The sequence below is a fragment of the Balaenoptera ricei genome, chromosome X (assembly GCF_028023285.1).
Source record: "Balaenoptera ricei isolate mBalRic1 chromosome X, mBalRic1.hap2, whole genome shotgun sequence".
NCBI classification, from domain to species: Eukaryota; Metazoa; Chordata; class Mammalia; order Artiodactyla; family Balaenopteridae; genus Balaenoptera; species Balaenoptera ricei.
In genome coordinates, this window is record NC_082660.1 from 99381475 (window position 1) to 99400169 (window position 18695).

The window sequence follows — 18695 nt, forward strand, 5'->3', positions numbered from 1 at the left end:
AGTGTTAAAATGAGAGCTATGAGAGGGTCCACAGTCTCAAAATCATCTACAACTGGACACCATAAGCTTGTGACTCTTTTTTTTTCTATTTATAAAATCAATTTATTCATATATAGGTTTTTTTTGTAACATCTTTATTGGAGTATAATTGCTTTACATTGTTGTGTTAGTTTCTGCTGTATAACAAAGTGAATCAGCTATACGTATACCTATATCCCCATATCCTCTCCCTCTTGAGCCTCCCTCCCACCCTCCCTATCCCACCCCTCTAGGTGGTCACAAAGCACCAAGCTGATCTCCCTGTGCTATGCGGCTGCTTCCCACTAGCTATCGATTTTACATTTGGTAGTGTATATATGTCCATGCCACTCCCTCGCTTCGTCCCAGCTTGCCCTTCCCCCTCCCCGTGTCCTCAAGTCCATTCTCTACGTCTGCGTCTTTATTCCTGTCCTGCCCCTAGGTTCTTCAGAACCATTTTTTTTTTCAGATGAGAATTTTACTTTTGAAATTATGCCTGGTATAGGCAAATATTTAAGGTGGTCAGCAAACACAAGACACAAGCCAACTGCTGGGCCGAGTGTGAGGTAGCTCCGAGTTGTTCCGGTCTGGGAGGGTTTTTCTGTGGAAGATCATAGAAGGCATAATCCACACCCAGATAAAACTAAGCACTGGCGATTAATTTTCTAAAGAAATATTAAGAAACAAATGTAGTCATAATACAGATTGGACACTTGTCTAATATTGTTTCACTACTTAATGCTGGACTATTACAATGCATTAGCATTAAAATAAATGTTTGCAATCTTTTATTTGAAGATGGTTCTTTGAACCATGTATACAACAGCAACCATCCTGTGATTTTCACTACATTTCAGGGCTTCTCTTCCTTTTGGAAAATACAAGTCGACATTTGTACCTAAGGAACCATCTAAATAATCTTGTGGGATTAGCTGTTCATGCTCACTGTACTACACGAACACTGCTCAAAACTCAGTGACCCTGGCTGATACCTGGAAATGTTATTTTCTTTGTTAATGGAAATTACTGCAATAGGGGCTGGATTCATTGACTCCAGGAAACTTCCCCCATAGGCAGCTTTGACAGTCTAGGCCAGTCGAGGAAGCCGAAGTGTCACAGGGCACTCCTACACATACGGCAGAGGACCCCTTGGATAGAATTACACCAGTCTAAGAGTTTCAGAGTTAGGACATCAGTCAGCTACAATATAAAAACAATTCTTCTAAATTGGAATCATGTTCACAAAACATCTGGCAAGTTCCCCAAAGGAGAAAAGATTACCCAGAAGTATTGCTAAATAGATGGAAGAGAAGATGCTGACTTTTATCATAATACAAAATTCAGTCAGTTTCCATCATCCTAGACAAATTAACAGATGTGCTGTTTACCTTTAAGGAAGCCTGGAATCTATTTTAATTCAGCATTGAAACCCAGACATTCTTAGGTAATAAGTACAGATATTTAAATTCCCTAACAACCATCCAGTGTTTACAAACATTTATTTCTTTATAGATTTCTCATCCACAAAATGTATATTTAGTTAGAAAAGGAATTTTGAGGGTTTAGTTGTACATTAACAAATGTTTCAACATCAATGTTTTTTCAAGCAAGTGTAGCCTATAAAAATTATCTTTTATTTTCTGAGTTTTGCTTTGTGGCATGGGCTAAAAGAAAATAATGATATCAAGGATCTTGTTCCTCTATTTTCCTTATTATGCCTTTATATAAAATAATATATTAAATAATAATACTATCCGATAAAATAATATATATATTTTTTTAAGTGAAGGAGATTAAGAAGTATCAATACAAACTTCCAGTTGCAAAATAAATGAGTCACGGGAATGAAATGTACAGTGTGGGGAATATAGTCAATAATTACCTAATATCTTTGCATGGTGACAGGTGGTAACTAGAGTTATCACGGTGATCATTTTGAAATGTATAGAAATATCAAATCACTATGTTGTGCAACAGGAACTAACACACTGTTGTACGACAACTGTACTTCAAAAACAAACTCATAGGGAAGGAGATGAGATTTGTGGCTACCAGAGGTGGGGGTGAGGGGAGGGGGAATTGGATGAAGGCAGTCAAAGGCAAAAACTTCCAGTTATAAGATAAATAAGGACCAGGGATGTAATGTACAACATGATAAAGATAATTAGCACTGCTGTATGTTATATATGAAAGTTGTTAAGAGAGTAAATCCTAAGAGTTCTCGTCACAAGGAAAAACTTTTGTTTCTTTTTCTTTTCCTTTTATCTGTATGAGACGATGGATGCTCACTAAACTTACTGCGGTCAGGTCACCATTTCATGATATGTGTAAGTCAAGTCATGATGCTGCACACCTTAAACTTAAAAAGTGCTGTATGGCGGGGCTTCTCTGGTGGCGCAGTGGTTGAGAATCTGCCTGCCAATGCAGGGGACACGGGTTCGAGCCCTGGTCTGGGAAGATCCCACATGCCGCGGAGCAACTAGGCCCGTGAGCCACAACTACTGAGCCTGTGCGTCTGGAGCCTGTGCTCCGCAACAAGAGAGGCCGCGAGAGTGAGAGGCCCGCGCACCACGATGAAGAGTGGCCCCCGCTTGCCGCAACTAGAGAAAGCCCTCGCACAGAAACGAAGACCCAACAGAGCCAAAAATAAATAAATTTTAAAAAAAAGTGCTGTATGGCAATTATACCTCAGCAAAACTGGAGGAAAACAGAAGTGAAATAAGACAATAATACATTAAAGAGGATACGTCACTCTCACTACCGTTGAAAGGAAACAATTTTCAATAAAATTTTAATTTAAAAAATCTTCAAGGCTCAAATTCAGAAAAAAAAGATAACCTAAGATTAAAGCCAAAATTACTTTGACATTAAAAATGACTCTTCTACAAGCAATGTGTCAAACATGTACCTCTTCCCGTGTTGCCTATCACTTGTAACTGTGCCATCTCCCCGTCACATAAGAAAGAACCTTTGGAGCCATCGTCAACTCTTCCCTTTACCTTACTCCCCACATACAGTCTCATCTTGTTCTATAACTACCATGTCTCTGTTATAAGTCTCTTTACATCCTTCCTGCTACTAATCTAATTCAGGCCTGTAGCATCTCTCATTTGGAATATTTAAAATTAGCCTCTGCACTGTTCTGTCTCTCATCTCTATCCTTTTCACTCCATCCGATGTACAAGCAGCCGGAGTCATCCCTAATGATCTTCTTACTCTGCTGAAAATCTTTCAACGGCAATTTAATGCCATTAGAAAAAAAAAAAAAAATCCAGCCCCAGTCTATCATTTTCTCTCCCACTGTTCTCACTGGAGCTCAAGCCACACAGGGTTACTTACTGCTCTCCCCCAAACAACATACACTGTTCTGCCTCCTTGCATTTGGCTCAGGAAGTTTTTTGGACACATAATGCATACCCTCTCCACATCCTCTCTTTTAAATGTTGAAATGGAGTCTTAAATGTCCACAGAGGTTCAGCTTAAATGTCAGTTCTTCTGTAAAACCTTCTACAGTCTGTCCAACCACAGCTAATTCCTCTAACTTCCAGTAGTGTTGTTTATACATCTAAATAGCACTTATACTTTCTTCCTCATCGTTCTTTTGTGTGTCCATCCATCTCTCTTACAAGACTACAAGCTCATGGAGGGTAGATATCATGCATTGTTCATCTTTGTAGCTCCACAGTACCTGGTACAGTATCATGCTGAGTTAAGTGCTCAATAAATGTGGAATTGAACTGAATAAACCTTATTTCAGCCTGGTGTAATTGAGAAGCAAGACTGTCAGGATTTATAATAAATTCTATCTTTAACTACAGCTGTGCTGTTATAATTGCTGCTTATTTAGAGAAAATACTGAATGCATCTTTCAATCAAGCTTTGAAACTACAGTAACTATTCTAAGTTTGAATTACCTTATTAAGAAAATAAGTAGAACAGTAAGAACACTGAAATCTGTAGTAAAATAACGCCAATGAAGAAAGACCTTTTACTGTAGATTCAGCTGTACAAGTTCAACCAGTAAACCACAAAGGCAGTCTTTTTTTTTTTTTTTTTTACCCAGAATATAAAAAGGGCAATATTAAGCATTGCCCTTAATAGCATGAAAACTAGCGAAGAGACACTGGGTACAGCCTGAGTTCTTAATCAGTAAACTGCTCCTTGCTGCAGCTGGATTTGGATCTTCTCCCACTGAAGGGCTGAGTAGATTTGATCCCACTTAATTTCCAAGTCTGACAAAATCACAACTTGGAAGTGGCCTGACTACTGGCAATTGTTAAGCACAGTAAATCCCTTCTTCCACAACTCCCTCAGACATCCTGCATTCACAACTTTTTTTTATACCAGATGTTTTGTTGAAATTAACACATCCCTATCAAATGCATATCGAAAGGACTTCTTTTTTTCCACTGCATTCTATTTAATCCCCAAACTGTTTATTTGTTACACAGACAAGTATTGCATAGTATTTATTGCAGGGGGAATGACAAGGAAAGTCGGGCTCACAGTAGGGTAGGATCCACTCCCTGAGCGAATATTCCCACAGATAATCACAAACGGGAGCCCTTGAGGCATCTCTCAAGGGGACTTTTTTGAACTTGCTAATAAATACAATGATCAAAATGTTGTCGCAATCCCTAGCCCAAATCTTCTTCATTGGGAAAGAGGGGGTGAAGTACTGTTTTGTTTGTTGAATTCGAGTTTTATTTCTATGTCAACACAGCCTTTCTGTGTGGTTTCATCCATTAACAGATTCAAGCATAGTTAACTAGACACTAATAAATGGCACAACGTGAAGACATTACCTGGGATTGCTCACCTCAAACTTTGATCCCCCCAAGGTGTCTGGCCATCACAGAAAGATCATTTCTGACAAACCATCACCCACTAACCCAAACCTTTTTAAGACTAGGAAGTACATGTAAAACTTCCCAGAAATGGCCATCTCCGAGGACTTAAAAAAAATACCTGGACAGTAGTGCCACTGTGAATAAAATGTCCCTCGTGAAACAATTCTAATAATCAGCCTTGGGGCACCAAATGCTTATAAGTTGCAATTGTGCACTACAGGTAATATATAGGATGTTAAATATCACTCTCATTTCCTTTCTTCAGGCTATTTCTGTTTCTCATTCATCACATTTGTAGAATTAGTATATATAGGCTTTGCCATGGAAGCACATGTTAAACTTTTATTTCAGTTGTTTCACTTTATAATAGCAAAACTTAGCAGCTGCAACTAGGATACTGAAATATTCTGTCAACCTTGAAAAGCCTCTCATAAGAACTGTGTTCCCGTCCTTCATTAAATGACAACTGATGCAACTGTAAAGCAAATAAGGTGTTAAAAAAACTCCTTGACTTAAAATTATAAATAGAAAACAAAATACAGATATGTCTCACCTTAGGTTATATCTAGGTTTCTAAAAATGAAAGTAAATTACTTTTGTAAAATAATTTTATTGTCCTATGGTTTACGTGTTCAGAGATGGTTTAATCTTCATCTCCTGCTTCCCTTGCATAGGGTCCTAACATTTTCTTTAATTACCTTACGCACCTAAGTAAACAATTATTTCAGTATACTAAGGGAACTCTCTTATTCAAACATTTATTTTGATCTATGCCTAATCCCCCACAGCTACTTAAGGGGTGCAAAGATGTGAAAAATTTAGCCCAGGTCCTCAAGGGACTATCCATCTAGGTAGGGAAGACAATCATGTAAGAAACTAAGGACACTGCAAGGCAAGATAAAGCAAGTGCTGTAACAGAGGCACCAAGCAGTGTGTAATGAGCACACCAAAAAAAGCAGCAGTAACTCTGGGGGTTTGGGGAAAACCCTGGGTGAATCCTTTGGGAAACAGAAGATGGAATCTGCAACGTGAAACTCGACAGCCATGGGCGTTTACTAATTTATTTGCTTTGAAATTTTTCAATTTTCTTTCTGGAAGGTTTTCTTAGTCTTGAACTTAAAATGGGATACACCTAAGGCAAGAGACAGAACAGCAGCAATCAACTCTGACATTAAACAATTCCACAGAATTTCTGCTCTACCAGGCCCCCATCACCCTTTCCTCCCACCTCTTTGGCCTATGACGTAAGCCTACAAATGACACTTAAGTGCCTTGTTTAGCCTCACTGGCATCCCAAAGACTAAATATGTTACTAATTTCTGGGCTAGCATCCCCAAGCCATTTGCTGGTTTCTCCTCCACTGCATCATTAATTTGCCATGTTGCCATGATTGAGTCTCTGGTATGTGGGACCTTGAATATGTGAAATGACTTCTTATACTGGCAAAATTCTTGAAAGCCTATTAAGAAACATGTGACGTGGACAATGTACCAACCAACACTGCTATTAAGTTTACAATAATTAACAGGCAGTATATGAATATAAATTTTGAAAGGTATTTTCCTGTCAGATTTTAAAATAACTCTCCTGAAAATAGACTTCCAACGATGTATTACTTGCTTTAGACAAAGAAAAATTTTTAAATGGATCAGGGGCAAAAACAGAAGATATTCACAAAGCCTATGGTTCTAAAGTTTTTATTACCATTCACCTCAAAATTTAAAAAAGATAACGCACCCATAAAAGACTTGCATACGATTTTTAAAAATACATTAAAAAAATCTTCCCTGTCTTCCAAATACTCAGATCCCTGAATCCCAGCTGCAGTAAGAGAGAGACAAAAACTGGATCGTTTTATTTTTTTAAACCCTATGATTGTAAGAAATCTAAGTTTGGTAAAACCGACATAGTCCATGACCAAATACATACAATTCTTTCCTGAAATTCCTTTTTTGTTACTATAAGAAAAATGTCCGTCATGGATATATTTGTCCTCCATTTATATAGCTGTTTCTTGTTTTATAAGTTGCCCTAAGGAACTTCAAGTTGTAAAAATGAAAACTAAGGCAATAAATTTGGCCTGAATCACCTAGATATTTGGAATATGTTTCCTTAATTATAATTTCCAAGGAACAGACTGATTTCCGATCCCCGAAATGATGTCTCCCTTTTGACTGACTGTTGAGAAGAGCAGAGCCCCTGAAAAGTCACAGTAGATTTCAGTGGGTTATGCCTGACTAGAAACCTAAAGGCTGAACTAGTATTCCATGGAAACTTGCTGATATTAAATGCAAAAATTGCACAGAGAGAAATCAAAGCTTGGGAAGTGTGTATCCCTGAGAGACTGATCAATTCTGATGAGACTATGGGAGTTCAGAACACCAAACTGGACTGACAGGATAGCTGTGAAGAAAAAAGGCACATGAGGGAGACATTGCACCGCAGGATTCTAAAAGGAAAGAGAACTCAGGAGAAGTTGAGTAAGACTGGAATGAACAGGCTGAGGGTGTACGGGAGATTTCTGGATTCCTGAGTTAAGAAACTGAGTCCCCGAATGAAAAGTTATTCAATGTTTGTTTGTTTTTCCTGTGAGCTGAGACCAGGGGATACCAGTTGAGTTAGCAGAACAAATAGCTGTAAGAAGCTTTCATGGGAGAAGCGGGAGCGATGTTACCGGAGGGGAACAGTATAGCAATGTGGTTGGGAACACAGACTTTGACAGAATCAGGTTCAAATTCAGGTACTGTCATGTAAATATTAGCTGTCATTCAGCAAGTCACTCAACCTCTCTAAGCCCTGGTTTTCCCTAACTGTAATATAAGTGAAATACCTTCAACTTCACGCAGTTGTTGAAAAGATTAAATGAGGTAACTTACATAAAATACTTAGGACAGGTCCAGCACACCCACAAAAATAGAAGTTATTATTGTGCTTAGGAAATATAACTAGTAGTATGTTGGAGGCATGTTTGGAAAAAAAATGGAAATCTAAGACACGAGTAAACTTCATATATATATGAGTTTGTGTGTGTGTGTGTGTGTGTGTGTGTGTGTGTGTGTGTGTGTATGTTTTGCTTCGGGCTTCTCAATACACATATCCTATTACACCTGTAGTTTTGGTTGAACAGCTCCAAGGGCATTCTTCACTTTACGGAAATATGCCAAAAACTTGACCCAAGGCAGATAACTTGACGGTGAGATGTTACATTACAAAATGATTATTTTATTACAGGGTGCCTTGAAACTGTATGCTTCTTAACATAAAACTAAAATAAATAAATTTACATACTTTTATGGATCCCTTCTATTGTGGAAATTGTAGTGACAGTCTCCCTGGTGATGTCAGAGGACCTGTGTTCTAATCCAACACAATTTTGTGTGATGAGTTGTTGGGGGTACTAAAAGTTCTAGTGCCAGTTCTATCTCAGAATCTGTGGACTCTCTGGCCCAGACAATTCCAGAAGTCTAATGTAGGCAGTGAGAGAAGATGCGGTGGCAGCAGCTTCAAAGGTTTCAATAAGGGGCCAGTTAAAATTGTTATGAGTGGGTGGATGGGAGTCAGTTGTAAAGCTGTGTATCTTACCACTCCTAAACTTCTAAAGACTCAGCCATTACTCAGAGGGCAAGTTTAACCACTGCTGGTTAATGTGGCTTTCTATAAAGGATAAAGTGCTAAATACAGGCAATCTTTGACTTCTGGCACTTCAACTACAGCTATGTGGTAACTGGAGCTGTGGCGGTGGGTTTAGAGGTGTTTGAGAATGAAATGACTACTTAACTGGTAGTGAGTTCCAAGTCAGTGGAGAGATTCAGATAGAAGCTAGATGCTCATTTCTTGGGAGACTTTAAGAGAGATTAAAGTACCTGATAGGGGTTGGACTAAGATGACTTCTAAGGATGTCTTCCAGCTATATGGTTCCATGGTGAACATCAATTCAATCACTTATAGCACTTATAACAAGAGATTGACCTTACGTTAACCTGCTTTCTAAAGTGTACTGGGTACACTGTCCCCTGGCTCAGTCTAACTCCAAGTGGCCTTAAACTACCCCTCTCACTACCAATCAGCATCGGCAACTCCTACCAGCTCAAGCACACTGGCAGCAAGAGAAGGTGACAAACCTAAGCTAACAGAAGCAGACAGAAAGGGAAAAGAGTAAAAATGGTTCTCAGGATCGAGGAAAGTTGCTACAAAGTCATGAGCCTGGTTTCTGTTGACTTGCTTTGATGTGGCTTGCTAAACTACTGCTGAGAGCAATTTCAAAAGGGAGAGACAAACATGTAAAGCTAATCATTACAATCCAATATATTAAGTGTTATAATAGAGGCCCGAACAAAGTGCTACGAGAACATAGAGACGGACCAGCTTTGCTGGGGAGTGTCTAGGAAATCTCACAGAGGAAGTAATGAGCAAGCTGAGTCTTGAAGGATGAGTAGGAGTTGACTGGCTGGAAATGGAGAGAGGTGTGGTTGGCAGAGAAAAAAAAATGTTCAAAGCCAGAGAGACACAAAAGACTACATTTGGAAAGTGGCGAATAACTGTGCATGGCTGGAGTGTGAGGTTCGGGCCTCTGATGCTGTGCTTTTTAAGAAGGATGGGATAGGAGATGGGGGGAGAGGCAGGGGCAGACAAAGATGGTGGCACTTTAGAACATTAACTTTATTCTGAGTGAAATACAGGCTCTGGAATGACTCTAATTTTACTCTAGACAAGATGGGTAGACAGAGGGGGAGGCTTCTTGTCTCGAGTATAAGGATTAACAATAACTGAGGAGAGTTTAGTCACGCCAGTGGGTACGTCTGTGCCCATTTTGGCTGATGGGGTAAGTGAGCTGCTCTGAGCAGTAACAAAAGCTATGAAGAGGATGATGCAACAGCATGGGAGGGCACAGATGCTTAGACAGTAGACACACACCTTAGTGAGCTGATACATGAGGCACAGGAACATCTCAATACACCAGAGATGACAACCTTAAAAGGCAGCCTTTTCAAAAAATGTCTTTTAAAAAGAGCAATTACATTTTATAACATGTCTTTATAACCTTATGAATTTAACAGTCATCCTTTCACCACTGAAGTGCTTAGGAGTTGCTTTAGCTGAAATCCACTGTTATCTGGGATGACTCCCATCCCTAGCCACTACTCTTTATTAGAGGTGGAAATTCAGGGAAAAGGAACTAATACACAATTTCTCCAGGCTGCTCTGAGGCCAGGGATCCAACCAGAGATCTCCCCTTTTGTCCACAGCATTTTCAGGCCTGTTGAAACCCGACCTGTGTTCTCAGTCCCACCGCTACTCCAAAGAGCTCTTTTTCCAATGTCACACTGGTTCTCTTCAGAGAGCTTGTGGAAAGAAACTAACATTTTTAACATTCTCTTTTTTTTCGTTGAGATTCAAAGCAATTATTATTAGACTTACTATTAACTACTTCTGAGACAGCTCAGTTTGGGGTACTCCAAATGTAGCATGTCTCATATGCTGAGACAATGCTGAGGTTTGGGGTGTGGTACTGGATCATCCACATGCTCTCACCTGAGGCCCCTTGTAATCCACTGCCCAGGGTCTAGGGTGCAGGCTGTGAGTCAGAGCAAAACAAAGTGAAGTGGTCCAAATGGGGATTGAACCTGTGACCTCATTAGCAGTGGAAGTCTAACCACAGCGTATGGTTATTTACTGCTTTTCATAATATTGCAATGCAGCTCCACTCATTTCAAAGGCTTAGCAGCCTTCTCCCTACCTAGGTAAGCAAATCAATCCCCCTTAGCCAAAGAGCAACAGAAGGCCATCTTAGAAGAATCTGGCTTAGGTTTAAAGCAGCCTGAAGAATTTAAGAGAGATCCTCTTTCCTCCCATCTTTAGTGAAGTGGTAACCTTTTAAATCAGCTTTGTGGAACATACAAGGCAGTCCTGAAAGTAGCCGGGTATAGGAACGGGAAGTTGAGTTCTGGGCAATCCCTTTAATTAAAGCTTCTGAAGGGGGCTTCCCTGGTGGCGCAGTGGTTGAGAATCTGCCTGCCAATGCAGGGGACACGGGTTGGAGCCCTGGTCTGGGAGGATCCCACATGCCGCGGAGCAACTGGGCCCGTGAGCCACAACTACTGAGCCTGCGCATCTGGAGCCTGTGCTCCTCAACAAGAGGGGCTGCGACAGTGAGAGGCCCGCACACCGCGATGAAGAGTGGCCCCCGCTTGCCGCGACTAGAGAAAGCCCTTGCACAGAAACGAAGACCCAACACAGCCAAAAATAAATAAATAAATAAATAAATAAAATTTTAAAAAAAAGAAAATAAACTTGTTTAAAAAAAAAAAGCTTCTGAAGGATTTATTTTATGGCTTTTTCTGATCTTCTCTTTCACTACTAGAAAGGACACAAGAGTTGGCACTTCAATGTATAAATGTTAAAAATGAGGCTTAAATATGGGACATAACCTGCTAATCTAATCTGAATGATGAAGCCTATACTTCCGATATATTTATTTACAAGATAGCTTCGTGAGCTGAAGTAAAACTGTAAAACTAATAGAAAAGTTTTCTGAACATGAGACCAACTGTAAATCTATACTTTATGAATCTAATGTATTCTCTTCACTTTTAAATTTTAAACATACTAAAAATGTACATTTGATATTAACAATAATTAGAGCTACATTCTCAATAGAAGGTGTTAAATACCAATTTTCACCTTTAAAAATCCTTAGCACCTATGAAATTCTTATTCCAGTAGAACTTTTTTTAAGTTACCATTTGTCCATGTCTACTTTATTTGTTATATAGTATGGGTGTTTTAATTTATTTTGTTAAGAAGAAGCAGCTCAGAAAATGTAGCTCTTTAGAACAAGACATATTGAATGTTTGCTCTTTATTTAAAAAGAGAGAGACTGTAAAAAAAATCTGGAAATTGTTTCTAAGACAAATATATTTATAATGCAAGATAAAGGGCTAACAATAAGTGTTTAGGCTTTAAAGAACACCAAATTGTTATCAATAATGAAAAGGAAATGTTTTCCAAAGTCTACTACTTTGGATATCCACATATGAGGTAGTTGAAAGTTTGGGGGAAGGGCAAAGATCACAGAGGAGGGCTGTTTCTTTTGCCTTTTAAGGAAATCTTTTAAAAAGCATTTGCTCATGCTCATAAAATAATAGCTGAAAATTTAATATTAAATTGCTGCACAAAAACCTCAACATTCAATTATTTTAGAGTACTCAAATTACTAGCGACATTGTCCCCTAGAGTGGTAAGAGTATATTACTTGCATGCTATTCTAGAATGAACAGTCGCCTTGAGCATACATTGGTGTGAGCATCTTATTCTTCCAGAACACTAACATACAAATCTGTTCTCTTGTTCGTTCAGGCCCTAATGACTCAAATACTTCAGACATTTATAAGTAGACCCAATATTTATTTTTTAAATGTTCAGACAAAAGTAAATATATTGTTAAATGCCTATGGTATGATTTTAGACCACATCTAATATGATAATAATTTCATACAATATTTGTGTTCTAACTTATCTTTACCACTTCATCCTTCATCCGAAAAAATGAAGAATATCTCAAGCAATGATTCTCAGGAAAGGAGGGAGATATCAGTTTACTGGACTGACACAAAATATGAATTTATTTTAATGGGACAAGAGGAAAGTAGAATCTAAACTGTTAACTTTTAATTTTCTTCATTTGCCAAGCATCAGGCTATAATCCAACTGGTTCTAGATATTCTTTGGTGAAGAGTATGTGTGTGGGTACTCTGTTTCTGAGGTTTTATTTTTTTCCATAGCAAGTTCATTCCGCCTCCCTTCAAAATATGTGTTAGTAAAATCTCTCAAAACACCCAATACCTTGTATGTGGTCACTTTGATAATAATAATTTACACACATCCCTGTAATCTGGACTTTTTTTTTGTCCATGTAGGATAAAAACAAACCAAAAAGTGGTATAAAGTGTTCTGCTTTTACTCAAAGTGAAGTAGGGATGGACCAAATAAAATAATTTCATAAATTGCTTTAAATACATTTCTGCTTTTATTACAGATATAGAATATCTGTTCATCCATTATCACCGCCTCTGACTTTTTGGCAAAAGTCACTTTCTACCTAGGACTGTAATTATTTATATAGCTTATCTCTCCTACTACATTATAAACTCCTAAGGCAAAATTTAGACTAGATTTACAGGATGAACTGTTTAAACATAATTAAAGGGAGAAAGAGCAAAGGGGTAAGGTTTAGAGTTAGATGTAAGAATAGGGTCAATTTCCTGTAGTTTACCCTCTCCTTGTGAAACACAGAAACCAAGAGCTCTGACGGGGCAAATACCCATTATCAGCTTCTCTCACACCTTCACCTTTTTCAGATGGCTTTTTCTGATTTTCTACCCAAAGGCATTGTGCCTGTGGCTCTTAATCAAAGCAGCACAGGGATTCCAAGTAGAGACTCTGAAGATCTGAAAGATGTGATAAGGAATTAGAATCTGATATACTCACTACACTTAATTTCTGTGGCAGTAGGTGCTATATGAATTCAGATAATTCTCTGTAACTCAGGAGTCATCACCCATACCGGGAATGGTTCTTGCTCTTTGGTTTCTCCTGGCCAGTTTTTGGCCACATCTCTGCACATTAGCACAACCACGGGATAATGAAGTAGTGCATTAAGCTAGCGGCTAAGATCAAGATTCCAGGACTCCACAGATTATATTTAGCTGTGCTATTCTATGGATAATTTCGAGTAAAAGGCATGTAACAATCTAGGTTCCAAACTACACCTCAAATTAAATGCTTATGAAATCTGACAAACACTTAATTTCTCATTTGGTAATTTATACACTGAAACTAACAAATTAGGTATACCTTTTAGGACTCAAGCCATGCCACCTTTTGTAAAAGGCAACAAAATGTAGATTGTAAATTAAGATAATTAATTTTGCATAGTGTTTTTGATAGATCTAATTTCTCTCTCCAAAAAGCATATTTTAGCCAGGAGCCTTGCCACAGACACTTGCCAAAAATAGTCTGGCCTTAACATCTCCAGAATGAGCTTCGCTGACAATAGTGTACAGTCAGAAGTGACTCATGTACAGCTTTTCTTTTCATAAGAAAAATCAATCTGGCTGATATTACCATGAGGAATGGGGGGAGCTTGCTTAAACTAATTATTCACAGGGAGCCAAGTCTAGTTACCGAAAATAATCAAGAAAAACAATGATCACAAAATAGTCCGCCCTGAGGGGGAAAATAAAATTATGCTGCTTTCAGTGGTTTTAAACTCATACTACTTTAGAAAAATGGCAGATTACAACACCAAAATATAAAAGCAAACTTGGTTTACAATGAATCTAGTTACCCAAAAGTACCCAATCTAGCCAGGACCCTTGAAAGTAATAAAGTAGGTCTGTTAGCTATTTGCAGTATCCCAAAAAGCCTAATAGTAAGTGAACATGTGTAACATGTAAACAAACAATCATCTTCTCTCTCTCATCCCACCCCCCCCCCACACACACACCCTTACCTCACTCTCACACACACAAAAAAACACATCACCTTTTATGTGGTCACCCTATTCCCTAGAAAGAACAAACCTCCCTTGCTATTTTCTCAGAATTAAGCAGTGCAACAAAGTGGCATAGTTCTGAATCAAGCTCCAGACACTGCCTGCACCTGCATAATTATTTCACTGCCAAGATGTCTAAGAACAACCAAGTAAAGGAGAAGAAAGGAAAGACAGTCTTTTAAGCGTGATGATAGGCTGTATTCCTGTTTGATGAAATAAGAACACATCTATTAATCACTTACATATTCTAGAAAAATTACTATCAACTTGAATTTACATAAAGAAATAGACCTACACTTCACTGGATAATTATTAACCAAGATTTTAAGGAATTTTCTTTGACTGAGATGTTTGTGTTCATCTATATTAATTGTAATTCTCCTCTTTATAAAACTATATAATCTAAGTACTAAAAAAGAGGAAACAAATTTGTCTTTGCTTTCTAACAGGTAAAAGCCACTAATGCAACTAGCTTGATAAGTACTAGAAATTATTCTTTTTCAAGTGGGACAAAGAATATTTCTACCTTGAAGTTTTGACCACTAATAAATACACTAATCTGTGAACTTTAATTTCACCATGGATAAACTTCTATCAATAATTCTGAGCTCTCCATCCTGCTTCTTATTTGCTATAATCTTTCCTGCTTTTACTCAGGTCAAGGAAATAATAGTCTATTTAATAGTTCAACGTTGTAATTCTCACAAAGTTTTCCTGCTACCTACACAGAAACTATGTATTTTTACAATTGGGAGAAATCCTCAGCCTACTTATAAGGTCTTATTCCAGTCTACAATAAATCAAAATTTCAATTAGGAGAACATAAAACTTGACTATGACAAGTATTTTAATTTTAAAACAGTATATTTATACATAAAAACTTAATCCAGGATAGGCATTTCATTTAAAAAGTACCTGGTCATTTTTTACATTTAGGTTTTAGAGATTAAGGGACCACAAACAAACTAGATCATTATTCTCTATAAAATGGTTAGCTTTTTAAAAGAAGAAAGGGTACTCATACGGATTTTTGCGTGCCCATGTTCATAGTAGCATTATGTGCAATAGTCAAAAAGTAGAAGCCACCCAAGTTTCCATGCATGGATGAATGGACAAACAAAATGTGGTAGATACATACAATGGAATATTATTCAGCCTTAAAAAGGAAGGAAATTCTAACACATGCTACAACATGGATGCACCTTGAAGACACTATGCCAAATGAAATGAGCCAGTCACAAAAGGACAAGTACTGTATGATTCCACTTATGTGAAGTACCTAGAAGAGTCAAATTCATAGAGACAAAGTAGAATGATGGCTGTCAGGGGCTGGGGGAAGGGGAAATGGGGAGTCAGTGTTTAGTGGGTACAGAGTTTCGGTTGGAGAAGATGAAAAAGTTCTGGAGATTTATGGTGGATGGTTGCACATCAATGTGAATGTACTGAATGCCACAGAATTATACACTTAAAATTGGTTAAAGTGGTAAATGTTATGTTATGCATACTTTACAATAAAAAATAAAGAGTATAGCTGAGTAACATTATGAAAACTGAATAATAATCTATCTAGTCACAGATGAAGACAGTGAGTAACCAGATATCCTAATGTTTTTTAAAAAGACACCTATACCTGATGAGTCTTTAATTTCACTGTTTATTTTTTGTTTTGCTCTCTCCTTCCCTTTTATCCCAAATACCCTAAGTTCGTTTGATTCCATTTATAAGTTTCATGATTTATAGGTTTTAAGACCAGACTCCAAGAATCACCAACTATTATGTTCAGAAGAATTGTATTCCTCTTGAAGTCTAATCCATTATTTACATGTAGCCAAAGAACGCAATTTCATACCATACAGTAGTACATTTTTGTAATAAGCATTATCCTTTTCTACAGTATTAATCCAAGTCAATTTTCTTTTGACTAGTCTATGCAACCCTGAGTTATATACTTTTTATGATTCCATCTATGGATTTTCTGGAATTTAAAATAATGTTCTAAAATTTCAGTCTTAACTGCTAACTAGAATTTTTGAAGAATTATTGACCCATGATTAAACAATTTATAGGAACCTGCTTTCAAGTTCATTATTTTCACCATGAAGCTACAAAACATATATTCTCAGAAAATTTTATTTTATCTTATCTTAAATGTAGTAGTTAAGAGCTTGGACTTTGCAGTCAGATGGCCTGGGTTTGAATCCTGTTTCTACCACTTACTAGATGTGTGAGTGGGTGTATTATTTAAATTCTCTAAATCTCAGTTTCCTCATTTTTAAAATGTGGATATTAATACCTAAGAGTTGTTGTGAGGACCATGCATATAAATTAATACCACTAATAACAACAGCATGTAGAAATGATAAGTACCCTATGGGACTGAAAAACATTATATTGCAACTTTTTAAAATGATGCCACAGTTTTGACTCTAAAATGAATCCAGAAAAAAGAGCAACTGTATATTTTAAGACTTGTTTTCTTTGTTCGTCTCTTCCAAATAACTTCATTCTTATTATCATATTAAGCAAAAGAAATGAAACCAAACAAAAATGAGAAGACCAGGTACATATATGTGTATATACACACACAAACACACATATCTCTCTAATGTGCTGTATACAATTTCAGGAAATTGTATAGAAAGATGGGGAAAAAAGCTGAAAAGTAAACAGGAAGAGCCATAGACTACACCTGTATATGTACAAATACAAATACAAATGTAGGCAAATTTCTAAGTCCAACTATTTGAATGATTCATTCCGAATCATATTATTGTCAGAAAAAATATACTATAATTCTTCTGGTAACTGCCCTAGGAGACAGATTCACAAGTCCAGAAAAATTGGATATTTTCATCCCTTTTTATCAATGTAGGCAAAAGAATTTCATATTTTCTTTAAGTAAAAACAAATTGCTACTATAGCTACTACTACTAAGGATTTCTAAAGTATATAATATTTGATACTGGGATTTCTGCCACAATTTCACTTGAAAGTACAAAGGTTTTCTATACTATCAATTCAGGCTCCCCAACTATAAAGAAAAATGGAAATTTTATAACATACTTCTGTTTCTGAAAATGTGTTCCTTGGAGCACTAATGGCATAAGACACGAGGGTGGGAGGATAAAAGGGTTCTGTAGTCAAAAAAGTCTGGGAAATGCTGCATTCTGTATCCCTCAGAGATTCACCACACCATTAACATAAAAGGTTCTGAGAAACCCTGCAGTGAGCAGAGCTGTTTAAATTTGTTTCACTCGTGTTCCCAAAATTTATTTGGCCATAGAATTCTTTTTTCAAGCAATACCAAGGAACTGGTATTCCTCATAACAACTTATTTTAGGAAATATATAATAAATTGCCTTTGATTAGCTATTTAAAATGTAATTTCATATGCACCTGTCCTGGCAGAATTTGCTAAAGTCCCAAAATGAGTCCATGGTATTTCGTGTCAGCGAAAAAAAATCTAACATGCCTAGACTTATAACTGTACTATCTTTAGTAAGTTGTAGTTATTTCCAGAATGTGTGTTTCAACCCCCTTTCTGCCTAATTATTATTTAATCAAGTCCAAACACCCCATTTCTAATACCTGTGAAAATCTAAGAATGAACATGACCCTCCAAGCCTTTCCTTTTCTTTCTGGGCTTCAGTGTAAGCTAAGAAAATCCTGTAGCTGTGAGCTACATCTTCAAATATAAGAATACTAAACTCAGTTGCCAGCATTTTATTAACTGGTGCTATGAGCAGCATTTATGCAATTCTATAGTAAAATAATGAATCTTCCACAACATTAATCCTGAAGCAAAGTAGTGACTGATTATTACTTCATTCCCCTGACATCTCCCTAATACTCCTATTAAGTATAGAGAACAAAGTACTATAATTACTACTTTATCTATTGGAGATTGAGCAACTTGCCACAAGTACCAATAGTCAGCAGGGACCAATTTCTTGTTGGACAGACACTGTGCATATTACAACTATAGAAACTGTATCAGATAATCACCCTGAAATATGAACAAAAACAGGAAATTCCTTTGCTAATAGCTTATTATTTAAGGAATTTTCTTCTTTTGAAATAATTTTGGAACACAATTTGTTAGAAATCTAAACTTGAACCCAAAAAATCTGATGGCATGCTAGATAGCTTTTTGTGAGTTCAGAAATTAAGAACAAAGTCTTAACAACTGTAATGAGGCATTCATTACTTTGTCCTTGTGTTGGATGAAACAAAATAAGTAAGCTGCAATTAATTCTGGGTAAAGTGTGAATGTG

General features: G+C 37.2%; 1 protein-coding gene across 2 annotated transcripts in view; it reads right to left on the bottom strand.

Moving 5' to 3' along the window:
• The window catches only part of AMMECR1 (AMMECR nuclear protein 1), a 115703-nt gene that overhangs the window by 37949 nt on the left and 59059 nt on the right, over positions 1-18695 (bottom strand). The gene's annotated exons all lie outside the window — the stretch shown is intronic.